At 33.0% G+C, this 19,352-nt stretch overlaps 1 protein-coding gene across 2 annotated transcripts in view; it reads left to right on the top strand.

Annotated features, from left to right (window-relative positions):
* The window catches only part of LOC146994249 (charged multivesicular body protein 5-like), a 574,371-nt gene that overhangs the window by 208,668 nt on the left and 346,351 nt on the right, over positions 1-19,352 (top strand). Inside the window, exon 7 of one of the 2 annotated variants that reach the window (XM_085827100.1) lies at positions 2,958-3,091. The exons of the other annotated variant lie outside the window; for it this stretch is intronic. The gene's annotated coding sequence lies outside the window, so the exon portion shown is untranslated. Of the gene's footprint in view, positions 1-2,957; positions 3,092-19,352 lie in introns of those variants that run through there. 2 annotated transcript variants of the gene reach the window in all.

The following is a 19,352-nucleotide window of genomic DNA, read 5'->3' as shown; positions in this document are numbered from 1 at the left end:
TTGATAATAGGGAGAAAGCCAACAATAGCTGCCAAAAGTTTTCCCTTGAACTCAAAAAATCTAGTTGTACTTAAATGTATTAATAAATTTCAATTTTAGTGGGAGCTGATGAAAGTAGAAGTCACAGTAAATACAAAATAATAGGATAATTGTTTAGCAAAAATAAAACACTACAATCGCTATCATACAACTTAAATAATTTGAAAATGAAGTTCTTAAGTACTTAAGTACAGAATTTTTATAACTATAAAATTCAGATTGAGCCAAAAGTTTCACAAAGCTTTTACATCTATGATTAAAAAAAAAAAAAAAAGAAATTTTACATCATAATGTTTAGGAATTAACTTAGGTGAAAATTTTGTCTCTCGAGACTGCCTTCCAGCTTTCCTGCAAAAACATTTTCTGTAATAGAGTAAATAATGACTTTCTCGCAAATAGATACTAGGCATAATGTCCAAAATAGTAGACCGTTTGTTTTCCGATCTAGATATCAAGTATAAACAAGATAAAAATCTTACCTAGTCAGAAGATTTTCTTTCTTTAATCCAAGCAATCACGGGATATTTTTTATTTACTGAAAAAAATCTACTCAGAAGCAGACAAAAGCCCTCATTATAAACTAAAAATTATATTTTAATTTCACATTGCACATTACTACCTACAGTGGATCTCAAAAGTGTTCTCCACTTTAAGAATTTGCAGAAAAAGTGCTATAGCCCGGAACTGAATTCGAATACAGAGCTCAAATAATTTTTCATGCCATCTTCATGCTGATTTTGAATAAAACCAAATTTTTTGGTTTTAAATATTGGCAAATTTTCTTTTTCTGAAATTGAAAATATAAGGAGGCATAAATAAAACACAGCAGAAAAGTTATCGTACACCGAAACATTTTCGTAAAATTCCATAAATAAAATTATCGTCTGCCATTTTTAAAAATTTTTGCATTTAGGAGACGTTTAAAAAGGTGTTTCGCTTTATTCTTTGCTTGATTATGCTCTTATATTTCATTTAATATTTTTAAATGGGTTGCAGTCATAAGGAAACAACTAGTAGCATTCAAAAATTGATTGTTTCATCATAAGAGTGGAAAATCTATTCGGAATATCGCTAAATTAATAAATTTATCCCATTCTAAGGTGCAATATGTGATAAAATGCTTTAAAGAAGAAAATTGGATCGAAAATAAAATAAGAAGAGGTCATCTGGGAAAGTCTTATCAGAGATTTATAGTTATAAAATTAGTGAAAACTCTATCTTTGAATGTTGTAAAGATTTCGACAGAATTTACTGAAAAGTTTTCTACTTCAGTTTCACCTGAAACTGTTCGACGAGTACTCAGATCAGCTAGATTATTTAGATCAGCTGATCGAGGAAAATATAGAAAACCTAGGCTTTCAATCGCAATAATTATTAATGGTAAATAAGCCCGAAGCGTCTTATTTGCAGACGAAAGCAAATTTAACGTTTTGGATTCCGGTGGGCGTATAATTGTAAGGAGACGAGAAAATGAGGAACCGAATCCCGAGAACTTCGTTGGAACCATGGAGGTAGGAAGTAAGTCCTTTCTTACCTCCATGGTTGGAACAGTAAAGCATGGGGGTGGAGGTGTCCTTGTGTGTGGGGGGGGGTCATGTCAACACATCAGGATTAGGTAATTTAGTGTTTGTTGGTGGCATAATGAACCATGCTCTTTATTTAAATCTTTTACAAGATAATTTAAAATTACTCGCCCAAAACTGGGGTACTGCCAAACTCGACATAATCTAGTAAATGACTTCACTATACGACTTCCTTCCGTACAGAAACTTAACGCTTTCAGTAATATAATCGATATTAATTCTTCCCCTACCACCTGATACTTTTCGTTTAATTCCGATTCCAACCTGATGCCATTAACTAGAGCGGCCTTCAGAACATGAAAGTAGTGTGTCTCGCTGCAGTATTGAACTAAGAGACTTTTACCAATGTCTTTAAATCAACCCAGAGCCTTCCCTTTAAAAACGGAAGCTGATGTTGCTATCTTCTGCCTCCCCAACTAGATACAATAGAAAGTGACTTTTCTAACCCTTTCACAAAATATATTGCAAAGCTTCTACCATCAAAACTGAAGGCTGGATTCATCGAATTAGCCTTATCGTTTTACGGCATCTACAGTGTACTCTATTCCTTCACTTAGGATCCACCAGCTGTTGAGCAATACAATCGCTGAACACCGTCAGGTCTCCCTGGGTTTTGATGTTAGAGCATTTTCATTGTTTTCACTATGCGTAACGTTAATAGGAGCCAGTTTCCCTTAAAAAGTTCCTCCACGAAAGTATTCCTCTCCTTAGGCAGATAGTCCTCGTGTGTTTTGTATTAATGAAATAAACCAAATTGAACCTTCGGTTGCATTTCCCAGCGTTCCTCCCACTTCCAATATGGCAGGGGCTAAACTAAAACTTTTGGAATCTTCAGGCATCCTTAACTATGCATGTTGGGCATTAGTGTGCTGAACTCCATCTACTCTGAATGTTAATTCCTTCAACCACAAAAGACAGACAGACAACTTTTTCCACCGTCTTAGCTTCTAAGTCAAATTTTGTCATGCTTCCAATAAGGTCGTAACATTGTCAGCGCTTCATTAAAATTCTGAATACTTACGAAAATAGTCTGCTTTCATAGCTTGACCTTTTTTTTTTATGCTTTTAGAAATATATGTTTTGTTCTACCATTTGTAAATTTTTTAATGTATGCATAATAAAACAGTTGTTTTAATACAGATGTAGCCAATTTTAACTGTAATTTTTAGCATCATTCTATAATTTAGATAAACAACAAATACTGGCCTTTGTAGTAATATTTATTATCATACTAAAATATTCAATGAATTGCAATGCTAGAACTTGAGGGCAAATTCTTGTTTCCGTTGTACAACTTGAAGCTTAGTACTGACAATATTTCCATTTTTATTACAGACTGAGGCTATGAAAAAAAAAGTTAAAAACAAGAACAAAGAGTGCAGAAAAATGAATGCTGGTTTTGAGGAATTCATATTGGTATTGAGAACTCCAAAGCGAAGAAAAGCAGCATCTTCTGAAGCATCATTCAAAGAAACAAAGCCAAAGAAAAAACCAAAGGTTGGTAAATGGGTCAGCTCCGATTCTGAATCTGAAAAGAGCATGAGTTCCAGCGAAGAAAGTGAAAGCAGTCAAGAATCAGAAGATCAGTGGAAAGTCAATAAAAGCTGTGAAGGGAATCGAATAAAACTCAACATAAATAAGAAAGCCATTAGTAGTGAAGATGATGATGAATCCACTTCTCGAGAATCTGCACCGAGGAAGCGGGAGAACAAAATCGTCTCAGATGAGAGTGAAGAGGAGGAAAGTTCATCAGAAGATGACAAACAAGACTCTCGGCCATCGTATCAGCCTAACTATGGTCCACCTGAGCAAGTCCCTCCTTTTATTTCAAATCCATATGTAGCAGCACCAGTGCCACAGCCTAATGGAGGATTTATGATCCATACTTTGTTACGAGCTAGGAATCCCGAAAACGAAGAAGATGAACTGACAGGTGTTACTGACATAGTTTCATACATCACACAAGAATAAATCTAAATCATGTAAATTACCATTCAGCATTTTAGAGAGCATTTATCAATGTAGATAACTTGTATGTATAAAATCATATTTGCAATATGTTTTATTTCTAGTTTTATATTTCATGCTAAAAGTTTACAAGCTGTTGTCTTTTTTTTTTTATTGATATTTTGTACATTGATTTGACATTTTTTTATGGCTTTACAAAATTGGTACCGATTCTTTGGTTATTTTCACGTCCTGTTCTTTTTGGAATGGGTTTATTAGTTACTGTTTCTAATGGTAAGTATCAGCTAGGTACTTGAAGTGTAAATATGCAAAGTCCTCCTGGTAGTAGTAAATGCTGTAAGGATCTGTAAGGATGTCTTTTCTCCCTCTCCCCCGGTAAGCTGCCATTACATATGTATATTAAAAAATATTCTGCTTTGGATTTGTATCATGTATTCTGTGTTGCTATTTAGCACCATAGATTTCTGTATACGTGAATGATCTGTATGTCTGTTATTTATATAAGTGTATTGTTTATACATCCTACTTTATCACATGTGTTATAATTTTCATAATTCATATCTATTCAGATGTAAGCTATTTTGTTTTTTAATATTAAACGAATGAAAATTCATTTTTATGGTGCCTTTATGAACATCTACTCCTAGACTTTAGGTACCAAACCTAATCATTCCCATTTCATGAACTCTATGAACAGATTCTACTATTATACTGTCGCTTAAATGTGTAAAAACAATTAACACAGGACTGATTTAATGTTTATTTTACTTTCCTTTCCTTTTCCCACTATTTCCGTGTGTAGCTTGCTGATAGCAAGCTGTATACCGGCTGTCATGAATTAAAAAGTACATTGCAGGTATAGCAAATGCATGAGTGTGTCCGGAGGACAGGATGCAAAATGAAAATTTATTTTACTGTATGACAGATTGGTTTAAACTAAGAGCTGGTTTGGCTGTTTACTGGTGACCAAAAAAAGTCGTAAAAAATTCCTTAAAATATACAAATCATTTATTTAAAAAAATGTAGACTGTGCATAAGTGATTTAATTTTTTATATTAGTTTATAGTTTCTGAATGAATTCTGTATTTATTAATATTTCTTAATGCATTCTTATTTTATATTTTAACTTCTAAAAAAATCTATAGAAGGCTGAATTTATATAATTGATGCGCATTAAGTTAAAATTACACCCCCTAGTATTTTTAAATGTGTTTATTATACATCAGTTTATGATTCCTTGACATATTTTCTATATCAGTTAAAATTTAATAGAAAATATATGAAAAATGGGTTACATGTAGAAATGAAAAATATAGAATTCTCAATAAAAATTACCTTCGTATCGATAATGAAGGAAAATTTCAGAAAACATCATAGTTTTTGGAAGCTGATTCTTTTTTTGTTTGTTTTATATTCTTATATGTAGGATAGAAAGATTTATCTGCAATAAATTTAGTTTAAAACTATAATATATATTAAAATACTAAAATATGCACATGTTGGAGCAGTCAGTTTAGTATATACAAAGTGTTCAAAAAATATGCTAGTTTAATTTTGACTTAATAATCTCACTTTTCTGTTTTTCACCTGTTTTGAGGAATATCCTTATTTTTTTATAAAGTCTAAAAGTTAGTGAATGCTGCTGAGAAAGGAGACAAATTATGGATTAGAAACATTTTACAAAATACAGGACTGTAATTGTTCTTCTGGATTCATTTTTTTCCCTCCTGTTAAAATTGTATGTCAGAATGAAAAATACCAAAACTTTTCCAAAATTCAAAACTGATCAAGAAGTACTAAAAGTACAATCAAAATATCAAACAATACATAAAAGAATTTAATATGTAATCAACTTATACATCTTTAACTATAAAAAGAAAATTTTTTAAATTTATGACATGGCAGAAACTGATTTTTAACTTAAAAAAATTTCTCATATATCTTCAGGTTCTCCCAATTTTTTTTCCTTCCCCTTCTTGATAGCATAATATACTTTTTTTAAATGCATGATAGTTTTCAATTTCAAAATTAGTCTGATTAAACTATGGCCTTTTAAAATTCAAAATTAATACATTTTTAATTTGCTATGAAGTTTTATTAGCTTAAGCAATTGATAGTAATTTTTTTAATGTGAAATGCTGAATTCAAATGCACACAGTCTCATTAAGTGATTAATTACAAATTAGCTAGCTGATGAGTTGATAGTACACTATGAGCATTTTATTTCTAGGATAACAAATTTTTTAACCACCTAACATTTGTAATTACATCATGATTACTTATTTTTCATTTTAAAAATAATTCTGTAATTGAAGTTGTCTTACAGCAGCAATCACTGAATTCCTAAAATTTTAAGCTATTTAGCAAGTTTCTTACCTGTTTAAAACATTTGAATTATTTCAATGTATTGCGATTAAAGTACATTGATACACATAATGATTAAGTTTTATAATGTATTATAATTTCAATGTATTACATTTTATAAAGGTTTATAATGAACAGATTTGTAATATATAAACATAAAATAAATTAGATTTTAATAAAATATATATATGCATAGGTAATTTATTAATAATCTAAACAATATATATTTATTTTTATTTACTTTGATAAGTCAGATATGTAAGTAGAACAATGCAAGGTGTTTACACAAAACACTATTCAAATCAAAATTAGTTTTTTCCCCCTCCTAAAGAACAAAAGGCCGAACAGATTAGTTGGATAAGTGAAATGGTGCTCTGTGATGATAAACTGTATTTAAATTTTGGTGAAAGATCATCTTCAAAATTCTCAGCTGCATCATAGAAATAGTTTTAAAATCAATTCTGAATAGTTCAGGATTTAACACAGTTTTATGTTCTATATGATGGACAACTTATGATTTGATTTTTCTACATGGTCATATATTTGATATATTGACTTTTAAATATAATTAACCAATACTGATTTTTAATATTATGCTGAAAAGGAAAATTTCTGATACAGGTTATTGAAAATGCTAGAGTAAGCTATTAGAAGTCCAAGTTAACAATTTAATGACTACTTTCTTAACGGCATTCATGTTATTCAAAATGTTCGAACATTTTGTTATACTCGCACATTTAAGCATATTCTTACAAATTTTCTGAATGTTGTTAGTATGTATTTTTATGAACATATTCTTTCTTTCTTTTTTTACTGGAATTTCATTGAATGCAGCTGATGAAAAGCTCATGGCAAACTGAGTGCAAGCATATGCCTTTTCAAAATTCACCAAATTTAAGATGGAAAATATTTTGTCCGATTCTGCCAGATCCATTCGTTTAAACTTTTAAATCAGATTTATATTATTTTATGAAAGTATTCTTTGCCTGAATTTTTTTAATAAAGTCCTTTTATGGAACAATATGCTCAGCACATTCCAAGATAAGTGAATGAGTCACAAATTATTCTTATTTCTTCATATAAATTAGTAGGAACTGTTCTTACATTTCAGATACTAGGTTGGGCCTAGTGCATCAGATGATATGCCAGAGCATTTGGACAGGTGAGATTTGCTTTCACTAGAGATGTTAGAACATTATCTGAATATTTTAATAGATTGCAGTTTTACATCATGTGAAGAAGTGAATGATTGCGGTATTTCAGAAATTAGGGATATTCATATATCCACAAGAATAATATTGGATTATAAGTCTTACTAAAAAACAATATTATAAAGTATTTCAGAAAAGAAAATTATAAAATCGTAGTTTTATTGATTTTCATAAAAAATAAATACATCTATAAATATTTGCTATTAAACACTTTTTAGTTGTAATAATTGTAATTGAATCGTGATTCAACAAATAAATATTTTCATAATATAAGTAAACACAAATTTTTACATTTCAAATCTATGTACATTTACACAATAAGTTGCTTCAAGGAATTTGTCAAGATAAATGATTTATACATTTGAGGTTTTTTTAGACATACAAAAGTACTTACTTAAAAACTTGCATGATTTATACTTTACATGTCACCATATATTTGTAGTAATTTTTGCCACGCAACTCTTATTAATATTCATATTCGTATTGTGAAACTCCTGAAAAAGAAGTTGCTATTATTGCAAAAACTCTTAAGATCTCAGTTTGTCACAACAACATTAAATGAATATTTGTTAAAAGTCTTAGTTTTATTGGAAAATGCTGCTTGATGAGATGTCACAGAAGTTCTTAAAATATGAAGCATATTTAGGATACAATTCTAAACATCTCAGTTTCTGTTTGCAATTTTCTCAATTCTTGTTAATTACATAGGATACAAAGTCATTACGAAACTGTAAAGACTGACTGTTTCTCATATAAAGAAAGGCATGTATTCAGAAGTTAGAATCGATTTTTAATATAATTTTTTTTTATTAAAAATAAAATTTTCGAGATCAAATTTCTGCTGAATTTGTTGTTCAGTTATATAAAAGAAGTGTCAGAGCTCTGTTATTTAGGGTTCCTGTATGCTCTGGCTAGACTTATGATTTATCCCTAAAATTAAGAGAGGCTCCAGTGCAATAACATATAAAAATATTTGAGGTAAAAGTTTTGCAACACGTAAATGAAAACCAAAACCAAAACATGACACCTTTTATTTTCAGAATGATAAGGCTAATAAAGAATTTGACCATATGATGTATCTTTACACGCCTCACAATGGACCTTCACCCTTTAAATGAGGTTATTAACCATAAAAAAAACTTGTCGCAACAAATCCCATTCTTCTACAGGTAAGGATTTTAATGTTTAAAGCAGGGGTTCTCAACCAAGGGAGATGTGGTCAGACTTTTATTTGGCTATTAAATATTTAATTTTACATTATAAACATAAAAAACTACTTTTAAGTTTTGTTATCAACATTTTCTATACTTTTATCTGCTTAATTCATAAAAAATATGTTATTTTTCATGTTCTGGAAAGAAGGGGAGATGATCTTCTAACAATGGTGAAAGATGTGCATGGGGCGAAACAGGATAAGAACCACTGGTCTAGAGATCCCTGGAAGGGTGTTGATGTCGTGCTAACTCCCCTATAGCAGCGGTACTCAAATGTTTTGGCTCACGGAACCCTTTTTAGAATCGGTGTCTACAGCGGGCAGTGTTTAGGAGTGCTTAGGAATAGTGTTAAAAGAAGAACGTGGGAAATAAAACAAAGTAATGTAAATACAGGACATATCTAAACAGCAGCAATATGTTTGTGCTATGAAATTATTTTTTAAAAATTTAAATTTTAAAATTTTGAAATTTACAATCGTATTTCAGTATTTTCTCAGCTACCAATTGATGCCATGGTTTCGTCAAGACTTGATCATACAGCAAAGTTACTTCAAAATTCAATAAATTGAATTTGCATTACAACAGACTGTTGGTGAAAGCAACAATAAAAAAAGTCCATACAATAAAACACATCGAATTCAGCTAAAATACTCGTAAATACACTGGTGTACAAAATTAAGAGATGGAAAACATTTTCCCTCATTTCTCCTAAAATACCACGCAAAACCTGGACAGTTTATTGCCATATAATGCCACTGTGGTGCTGGGAGATGAGTTTATGTATTGCTGTGCATGTTGCTACATCAGCAGGAGATATACAAGTCTGCATCCAGCTGCTCAACTCTTTCCGCTTTGCAACACAGTAACGATTTTTATTGTCTTTCTTAAATAATCTTATTGTTTTTCGCTGTTTTTTTATGAGAACACATCATCGTTTGGATGCTGGTATGAGATGAGAATTGTGGGTATGCTTGAGGCAGGCAGTCCAAACTTCAGGTTGCAAGGGAACTGGATGTAACATCAAATTTCATCTCTAGTTTGAGGACAGTTTAAAAACAGAAGACTAGGACATGGTTGCCCGAGTGCCAGAAAGACCAATGATGATCAGCATTTGGTACTTCAACCAAGCGCCAGAGAACGTCTACAGCCATACAACCTGTCTTGTGACCTCATTACTGCCACAGGTTCAAGAGAACAGAAGGCTCCATGAGACAGGACGATATGCTAGAAAGTTCGCTATTTGCATTCGACTCACTCCCTCTCACAAAAGAAAGCATTTACAATGGTGCATACAACACCAACACTGGACACAGTTTCAGTAGGCTAATGTTTTCTTCATGGATGAGTCCAGATTCAGCCTACAACCCAATTCTCAGAGATTATTGATATGGAGGGAACCTGGGATCCGATGCCATTCCAGCAACATAATGGAAAGGGAGCAATGTGGTGGTGGAGAAGTGATGGTCTCAGTAGAGATCATTCAAGATACCCGCAAGCCGCTCCATTTGTTTCACACTGGGTCCATGAACGCCCAGAGTTACACACAGGAGATCCTAGAGCACAATGTGTGACTTTTCAGGGGAGCTGTTTGCCTTGAGTTCATTTTTATGGATGACAATGCACTACCACATAGGGCCCACCTAGTTGATGACTATCTGGAAAGCGAGGATATACACCGAATGGATTGGACAGCCAAATATCCTGACTTTAATCCTCCTGAACATCCTTGGGATGCTCTTGGGGAGGGTTATTGCAGTACACCAATGCTCACCCAGAACCAATCAGGAGTTAAACTGCTGTATATTTATTTATTAAATATCACCATAAAATACAGTTCAACAGCAATATCGCAAAATAATTTTTAAAATGAGCATATTTTTAGAATTTCCGATACACAGTCTCGCACGCTGGATGTAATTTTTTTTCATACAGCGTTGCCATTGCTTGCTTTGAAATTGTTGAGATCGTTAATAAAAAATTCGTTAACGTTTTACAAAATATGAAATCGGTAATAAAACAAATTCCAAATTAGGGTTTCCGGATGCCCATGTTTGGTGGAGGATTACATTATTCAAAACTGGATGGCTGTAGTTACCGCTGTTTTATCACAATGAGAGAAACATACATACATTTATGCAGATTCTTCATTATTTATTTCTTTAAATGTAACACAGGGGTATACTATTTGGTGGCAACAATTTGAAAAGTGAAACGGACATTTAAAGTTTTCGACACAAAATCCCAAAACGAAATTAATAGCCCTCTTCGGCTAGCGCCCTTTGGGATTAAAACAAATTGGAATGGTTCAGGTTTTAACGTTGCTCAAAAGAAATCGTTTTTTCCTCGATGTCAGCTCCTCTAATTCTGACGCTTGAATTGTTTATTTTATACGACGTTTGGTTTCCAGACCAATATGCTTTGTTGCTTCAATTTTATTTGTTCTTACACATAACTTTTTCAATCGCTTTTCATGTGATAAAAGCTTTTTCCCTTTTGGTTAACCGATGTTGTAACATCTTTTTATTTGGAAAGTAATACGGACATCGAAAGTGATTCGATGAAAAATTGAGGTTCGAGGCTAGGATTGATTGATCCGCTCCGGAATGGATTCAAAGGATCAATTTACTTTACTTTGTGAATTTAATTCCGATTCTAGAAAACGTAACTCTTTTACCGTTCACGGAGAGCTGTAGTTGGAATAGTGTTAGGAATATATAGTTTTGCAATCGGATTCGGGAAAAAAAGAGCAGAGATCTTATTGGAAACGTGTCAGGAAAGTTCGGTTCTCATATTAGGGTAGAAAAGAATAATTATCATCCTCGACGTTTTGAAACATTTTCATTCTAGCATTTTATTGTTAGTTCTGTGTAGAAAGGCAATCTTCAAAACTACAGATGAAAGAAATCAGTTTAGAGAGTTAGCATTTGATGAGTCAATTTTTCAGATCCCACGACCCGTGCAATTCTTTTCGCTCCAGCTTCGTTAATTGGTCCCGATCCGCTCATTCCATCCTTTCCGCCCTTGGATCCATACTCGCTAACTGCTCAGATTCACCCCTTGTTCTCGATCTTTTTCATTAATGTTATTACTGGTGAAAGATGAGACATAAAAAAGAGCTAATTCATTTCAGAGAGAAAACGGCTCTGATTCGATCCCAGAAAACAGAGGTTTTGTCCATCTCTGTTGAAGACTAGTAGTCCTTTCGAGCTAAAAGGAAAGAAAGTTTTCGTCACAAAATGCACTGAATCTCATCCATGAATGCCTTCGTCCAGTTGTGCCTATTCCAGGTATACCTTCGTCGAGGACTTTCTAAGGGAAACTGGCTCGAATACACATTACAGATAGGAAAAACCATGAAAACACCCATGCAGCGAACCCGTTTGCTGGATTCGAACCTCAGACCGAACTTCCAGTGTTCAGCGACTTTACCGCTCGGCCCCTCGTGGGCTAGAGTGTGATCTGGATATTGTTTCAAGATTATACATTAGACATTTGAAATTAACAGCTTTTACCGAAGATGATATTTAACTGAAATATCTGATCTGAGATTTCGAAAGAATATGAAAGTTCAGTGGAGATTACGGTTGAGGAAGTAATAGAAGAAATTCTCGTCTCATCAGCTGACGAGATAGGCTCTAAAAAGCAATCAGGTGGCAGATTTAAATGTGAAGTAGTCCCTTCAAATTCGAAGGGAAAATTTTATCGTATTTTATCCCTAAAATTTATCATATCTCTGTTAGGGGAAAACGCGATAAAATTCTGGCGATTCTTAAAAAAATCGAATTTAGCTTGCAGCTTGCAATACGACAGTTCACATACTTCAAAATAAAATGAAACACTGAAAAGTGTATAGCATTTTTACTTTGAAAGAAAGAGAGGATTTTTAATGGAAATGTCTTGCATTTGCCTTAGTCATGAGGAAAAGCACTTGACCAATGATGACCTAGAAATTTTTTAACTTTTGGAATTCGATTCCTTTCGCTGACTATAATTGCGTAAATCGGATAATTATTTGTTCACATTTTTATTGCATTTTGTTCGCTTTATAACTTCAGTACGTAATCCACTACATTCTTATTATTACGTAAAGCAGTAGTATTTGTATTACACTAAAATGACAAAAATATGACGCATCTGTCCACAGCAGTGCTTCTAAAATTTTAAGATAAATTACCACTTTAGCCGGAGCGCACCGCAGCCCTAATTAAGATGAGCTCCGGTACTTCTTTTTATAAAACTGAATCACAATTTAAAGGGAACAAAATTTAGAATTCCTAACGTTTTAGTTTAACAATAAGTAGACCATGCAATATTCTTATTTCCCTAGACAAACAAACTCATGAGAAGTTCAAATAAAGTCCCCTCACTCACATGCGGAAACCTTTCCGCAAAGCAATAAATTTGGGGGAGTTTGTTTAGGAACGTCTAAATTTCTCGCCATGCCATCGTATCTAGTGTATTGTTATCGATGTTTACAGTTAGTTATCCTCCCAGGAAGGAAAATTCGTGTTCTTAAATGTGCGTTAAATGACAGCGAATACAAAAAGAGTGAAATACTGAGATAAACTGCTCAAGCACGTCCTATACATCGTCTTTCCCACAGTATCCACGAATGGGAGGGGGGGACGTAACCCGCAACTTTACATTTAGGAGTCCCATTCAGGACTCATTTACCCCTGAAAACCATCTTCTTGATGGATATAATTATACCAACAGAGAGCTGCGGTCAAAGAGAATGTTCTCTCTCACCAAGATTCCCCTCATTTTTTGTTTCCACCCACTCATACCCTCATTCTGTTTCGCCTTGGAATTTTCATCAGCTATACTTTAAGTATGTTTAATTTTTGTGATGATAAAAGAACTCCCCCTCCCCCTACGATCAGAACTTAAATTGGGCCGGAACCCACCGTATCTCGGCTCCGGAGCTTCTTAGTTTTTGTAATAAATCATAATTCTAGCCGGAACGCACCGGAGCCCTGAATAAAAAGACTTCGGCACTTCTTTTATGTAGTTGAATAACAATTTCAGTAGAAATTTTATCTCGAAAATTTCATTTTAACAATAAAATTATATTAAATCGCGTATTAAATTTTAATTTATCTCTTTACATTTTATTTAATTTTAATTAGTTAATTACTTCAATCTTTAATTATTTCAATAAATAATAATTAATTATCTAATAATTATCAATTAATTTATAATGATATATAATAATTATTGATTAAATAACAATTTATAAACATTAATTAAATAGCTATTAATTAATTTGATAATAACTAACTATTTAATTTTAAAAGTATTAGAGAGTTTAATAGTCATTTTATTTATTTATTTACTCTTGTTCCTCTCTGCTGACGGTCTTCCATAGGACTCCGGCACTTCTAATCTTAGAAATTAAGCCCTGGTCCACAGTAAAATGATTTATAGAATTTCTTGTATCCTGACCTCATTTTTCAAAAATTAAATTTCCAGCAGTTCTGTTAAATCCTTCTATTTTAAATTTGTGTCCATTGATAGCCAAAATATGTTTACTTTTGTTTGTTAGCTCTTCTTTCATTATTTTTACATTTCCGTTGCATGAATATGTCAATTTGGCGACTTTCCAAGTTTTCAGAACCTGCATTTTGAAGTTTGCCAAACAGGGCTATATCGCCAAATCAGTTTATTTTTTACAATTTTTAACTGTTTATCTATACCAGAGTTTCTTAAACTGTGAGTCGCGTCCTGCAGCAGCGGGTCACCAAACATTTTGGCAGTTTTTGATTTTTCTTTAACTCATTATAATAATTTTACAATTACCAATTATTTTTACACGGGGTATCTGAAAATAGATGAAGTAAGAAAATATAGACAAAGGAAAAAACGATGTTTTGACGCATTCTTTTCATAATATAAATGTTCATTTTACTTGCTTTCCACTTGACATTGTCATTCTTCTTCTACTTATTTATAATTTTCACATCGTTCTATGTTTTAAAATTAGAAATTAATGACCTAAAACTGCAATAGTATATTACTGTACAAGTGACAAAATTGACAGTTTCAGTCACGTGTTGGATTTGTGGAATGTTGATGGGGGTCCCAACGAAACTGTCGAATTAACGATTGAGTGACACCAACAGGATGGGGCCGAGCATTGTCATGGAGCAACACAATTCCTTTACTGAGCATTCCTCTTCGTTTGTTTTGAATGGCACGCCTTAGTTTTTTTAAAGTCTCACAATATCACCTCTGGAAAGAAATTCAGTAAGCAAAACGCCTTTTCTATCCCAGAAGACAGTGCACATGATTTTTTGTGATGACATTGTCACTTTGAACTTTTGTTTTTTCGGAGAATGAGTGTGTCTCCACTCCATCGATTGTTGTTTCGATTCTGGTGTGAAATGACACACCCAAGTTTCATCACATGTCACAATTTGGTTTAAAAAGTTTTCTCCCTCATCATTGTACCGCGTGAGAAATGTCAGGGCACTACCAAGTCGCTTTGTTTTGTGAACATCAGTGAGCATTTTTGGAACCCATCGGGAACGCCGAACAAAACAGTACGTGACATTTGTGGAAATGCCTCTGAAAGAGTTGTCATTGTGAAGCGTCTGTTAAAAGAAAGTCTTTGCTTTTCATGTGTATTGATTTTTGAAAACGTCTTTAACCTTTTGGAGCGGCAGCTCTTGGTAACTTTTAGGCGAGCTTTCTACAATTTTTATTTTTTACTTATTTTGCAGCATATTGCGCAAGATGTTTTCTTGACCAAAATTGTTTTTACTGCTTTGCTTGATAAATTATTCTTTACAATACATATTCTTTGGTCTGTTCTCATGAATTGCTTCATCAACTTTCCTTATCATCGGTGAAAACTGAAGGCCGACCACTCCGAGCCTCGGCGTGGACATTTGTTCGACCTGCATTAAACATTCTTACCCACTTTCTCACCATTCCATCACTTATCGCGTATTCACCGTAAACTTCTGTCACTTGACGATAAATTTAGGTCGGTTTAACATTCCTCGCGTTCAAAAATTTAATCACGGCACGAATCTCACAGTCATCGGGAGAACTAATTGTCTTAAACATTTTGAATGTGCACACCAAACTAAAAACACAACATAGAGCAACCAAAATGGCGCAATTGAAAGTCAGTGAACAAGAAAGACTAGTGCGCATGCGCGGGACGCCTACCACAGCGCTGCGACGGCGCTAGAATGAAACGGTACTTAGTTTCCGAATACGCCACGTACTTTATATACATATTTTTTAAATATATATATATTAATTTCAAGCTAAATGCTGCGTCATCTGCTTCATATATCCTGTTTAAAACTTCGTACATTCTTAGTACATTAATCTTTCCCAGGACTGGCCGCTCCATTTCAAGTGCCATCTCATATGATCTCATTTGTCACTTCATACGTCATCTCATTTGTCTGATAGTTTATTTCTTCATCTTTAGGTGGTTTATTAGCCCAAAGGAGGCGTTAGCCCAAACGGACTACTGCTCTCGAAACGGTGTTTTACGTTTCCAGCTTTACACGGGATATCGCTTTTCAAACTATTGCTGCCCTACATTCTTTTTAAAGAAATTAAATAATGAAGAATCTGCATGAATGTATGCATGTTTCGCGCACTGTGAAAAAACGAAGGTACCTACAACCATCCAATTCTGAATAACGTAGTCCTCCACCTGAACATGGACACCTGGAAACCCGAATTTTAAATTTTTGTATTTACTTTATAATCTACTAGCAGCTTCGCTGCCAGCCTTCGTCTGGCTTTTAAATGTATCGAAAAAATGGCTGAAGGGAACACCAAACATTAAATTTAAAAACTGCGTAGAATTTTACTCTGCAGAACAACTTCATAAAGAGAAAAAATTACAATGAAATAAGCTATATCCCTTAATACAAATACTTATTATCCTAATAAAAAAATTAACCAACTTTCCGTTGAAGAAAAAAAATCAGCAAAACTTTTCAATATCTTACAAATAGTGAAATAAGCAAAAAATAACATGAAAGAAACTCAAAAGAAAAAATTCCGCGCAGAATTTTACTCTGCAGAACAACTTTATCAAAAAAATAAATAAATAAAAAATTAAATAAATAAATAAATAAAAATGTATTATATCTATATAAAAAATGACAATGAAATATGGCAATCTCTTAAAAACAGTGACATCAGAAATACGATGAAAATTTGTTGCCAAACGCATATTTCTAAAAGAATGAAACTATTCAAAATAATGCGATTTCATCAAAAATCTATCTACAACAATAAGACAGGAAAAATGTTGCCAAAATCATATTTTTAAAGATGTGAGATGTGAGAAGTGTACTCGGAAGCTTCATTTAACAAATTTTTTAAAAATACAAAATATTATCATTTTTTCAAAATTCTTTTTGCAAAAGCAGTTGCAAGAATGAAAGTTTAAGGTGTCAGAAAATCAAAGAAAAATAAACCCCTTTGTTAAATAAATTCGTATTTAATCAATTTATTGAAACACGAAATTTATTTTAAGTTCGTAAAATAGCTAAGTGCCTACGTTTCATGACGATGTAAAAATGGAGCGTGTAGAGTAAAAGCTCGCTTTTCTATAGCCCATTATGTCTCAAAATGACGCGATTTCGTCACAAAACATAAAAAAAATTCTAATTCGAATTTCGAAAAAATCGCTTCGAGGTGCACTGGCTTTTATCTAGATGCACCTATGTACCAAATTTCGTAGCCGTGGGTCTATTAGCTTACGCGCAACGCGGATCAAAGACACACACAGACTCTTTTATTATATCAAGATATTTCATATTTTGTAAAATTAATGATTTTATGCTTAACAAACTCAACGATTCGAAATTAAACAGTGGCAACAGTGCATGGAATAAAATATTTCTATCTCCAGCGTGCAAGATTGTCTGTCGGAAATTCTAAAGATATGCTGTTTTTAAATATTTTTGGATTTTCCCGCTGAATTAAATTTAATGTGGCTTAAGTGCGAAGAACACGATATATAATAAATAAAGCTAACGCACAAAACGTTAATCATAAAAGGACAAAAAAAAAAAAAATAAAATTGTGGCCACTACATCAATTCCTTGTACGGCCTACTAAATCATACACATTTTTTGTCGCACTTTATTTAAACTTCTTTCCTTGAATTATTGTAAATTCATTAATCGATCCCTCGAGACAAGTTGAAAATGCTATAAAAAGACGCAAATTTCGAAATTAAATATTCTGGACAACTTTGTCGTTCGTTAGACACACTTCTTATCATTTTATTTTTTCATAAAGTGTATAAAATTTTTCCATATATAAGTATATAAAATATAAGTACTTATAAATATAAGTATCCAAATATAAATACAAGAAACGGGAGATTGCATTAAAAGTTAGATTTCGTTATTTGTCGAAAATTCTTCCCCCCTCCCTCCTTTTTAATTTGACGATTACGACAAATGATTGTGGAAATAAAGGCCAAGAAAGAACCCATTACCTGAAGCTGACTGCGATGCCGATGGGCCTGGGTTCGAATCCCGGAGAAGGCATGGCTGTAACTGTCCGTCTCTTCATAGGATAGGCTATGGTGGCCCACCTATTAGGTGCCTCCATAATAAATAGATCACCACAGTACATGGCCTTGTATAGATTAATGGACTGGGTTACATTTGTAATTGTTCACAATCTGCCATTGAAATAAATAAATAAATAAATAAAATATTTGCCCTACAAATCCATTGAAGTAATAAATTTGTGTCTTTCTACTCCTATGTTTTTAAGAAAAGACGTTACTTGCCTTAAAGTTTATCGTTCAATAACCCATTTTCATAGTAAATAAATTGCATTCATTCAAAGAATTCAATTTGTTTTCTTATTTTCGTCTCTATAAAACGGAATGTACAGAAGTTAGATTAAACGACCCTCATATTTTCCCACGACATGGAAGAGCTCAGTCTTCCCTTATTCCAGGGATAAATAGAAGGGCTAGGTCATTCCTTTGTTCGACTCCTCGCCCACGCGAGCCTCATGGAGGGGGAACTAGAAGTAATCTGACGTGTCTCTGTTGCACCTGCTCTGATTTCGCGCATTTAAAACTGTAGTTTCATTCAGTTGCGAGACGATTTTCTGGAGGTCGCATATCCCAAATTAATTTTAATCATACATACAGTGTCTCAAAAAAGTGATGGGACACTTGTGCTTTACAAAGGAAACTGTAGTAAAATAAATTTAAAAAACAGTAAAAATTTTTTGTGGGTGTGTTTCATACTTAAATTTAGTAACAATTATTATATAACATACATTTTCTCAAAATATTAATTTAATAAAAATGCAATTGTTTAGAACGGAGCAAAAAATGGCACAGATAAGTGATGGGACACTTACTTTTCCATCAAATATTTATCCAAAAATGTTGCTTTTTAAAAGGTTTCAATATTTTGTTGGATTTCCTTTTCCTTTTACAACATGATTCTTCTTGGGATAGATTCCACTAATTTTTTGGTGATTTCTGGAGTGATTTTACCCCATTCTTCTTGAAGCACCGATTTTAATTGTTGTTTTGTAGAAATGGTGTGTTTGCGAATTCTTGATTCCAATTCTTGCCAAATATTCTCTATGGGATTTAAATCTGGAGATTGTGGTGGTGTTTTTATTATTTCAGGACAGTTATACAGCAGCCAGAGTCTAACGTTCAAAGCAATGTGTTTAGGGTCATTGTCCTGGTAGAATTTAAAATTGTTATGAAGATTCAATTTTCGTGCTGAAGATTTCAAATTTTGATTTAAAATGTCAATATACTTGTACTGATCCATTATATTGTCAATAAAAACAAGATTACCAACTCCAGCGGACGACATACACCCCCATACCATAACTCCTCCTCCACCATGTTTTACTGTTGGCACCAAGTTCTGTTTGCGAAATTCTTCCCTGGGTTTTCTCCACACCAAGATTCTACCGTCAGAACCAAATATATTAAATTTACT

Source organism: Stegodyphus dumicola, chromosome 11 (assembly GCF_044657685.1).
Source record: "Stegodyphus dumicola isolate Sdum_Otavi_A_Nest chromosome 11, ASM4465768v1".
Lineage (NCBI taxonomy): Eukaryota > Metazoa > Arthropoda > Arachnida > Araneae > Eresidae > Stegodyphus > Stegodyphus dumicola.
The sequence above is the reverse complement of the archived record's forward strand: the minus strand, read 5'-3'. Positions and strand labels throughout refer to the sequence as shown.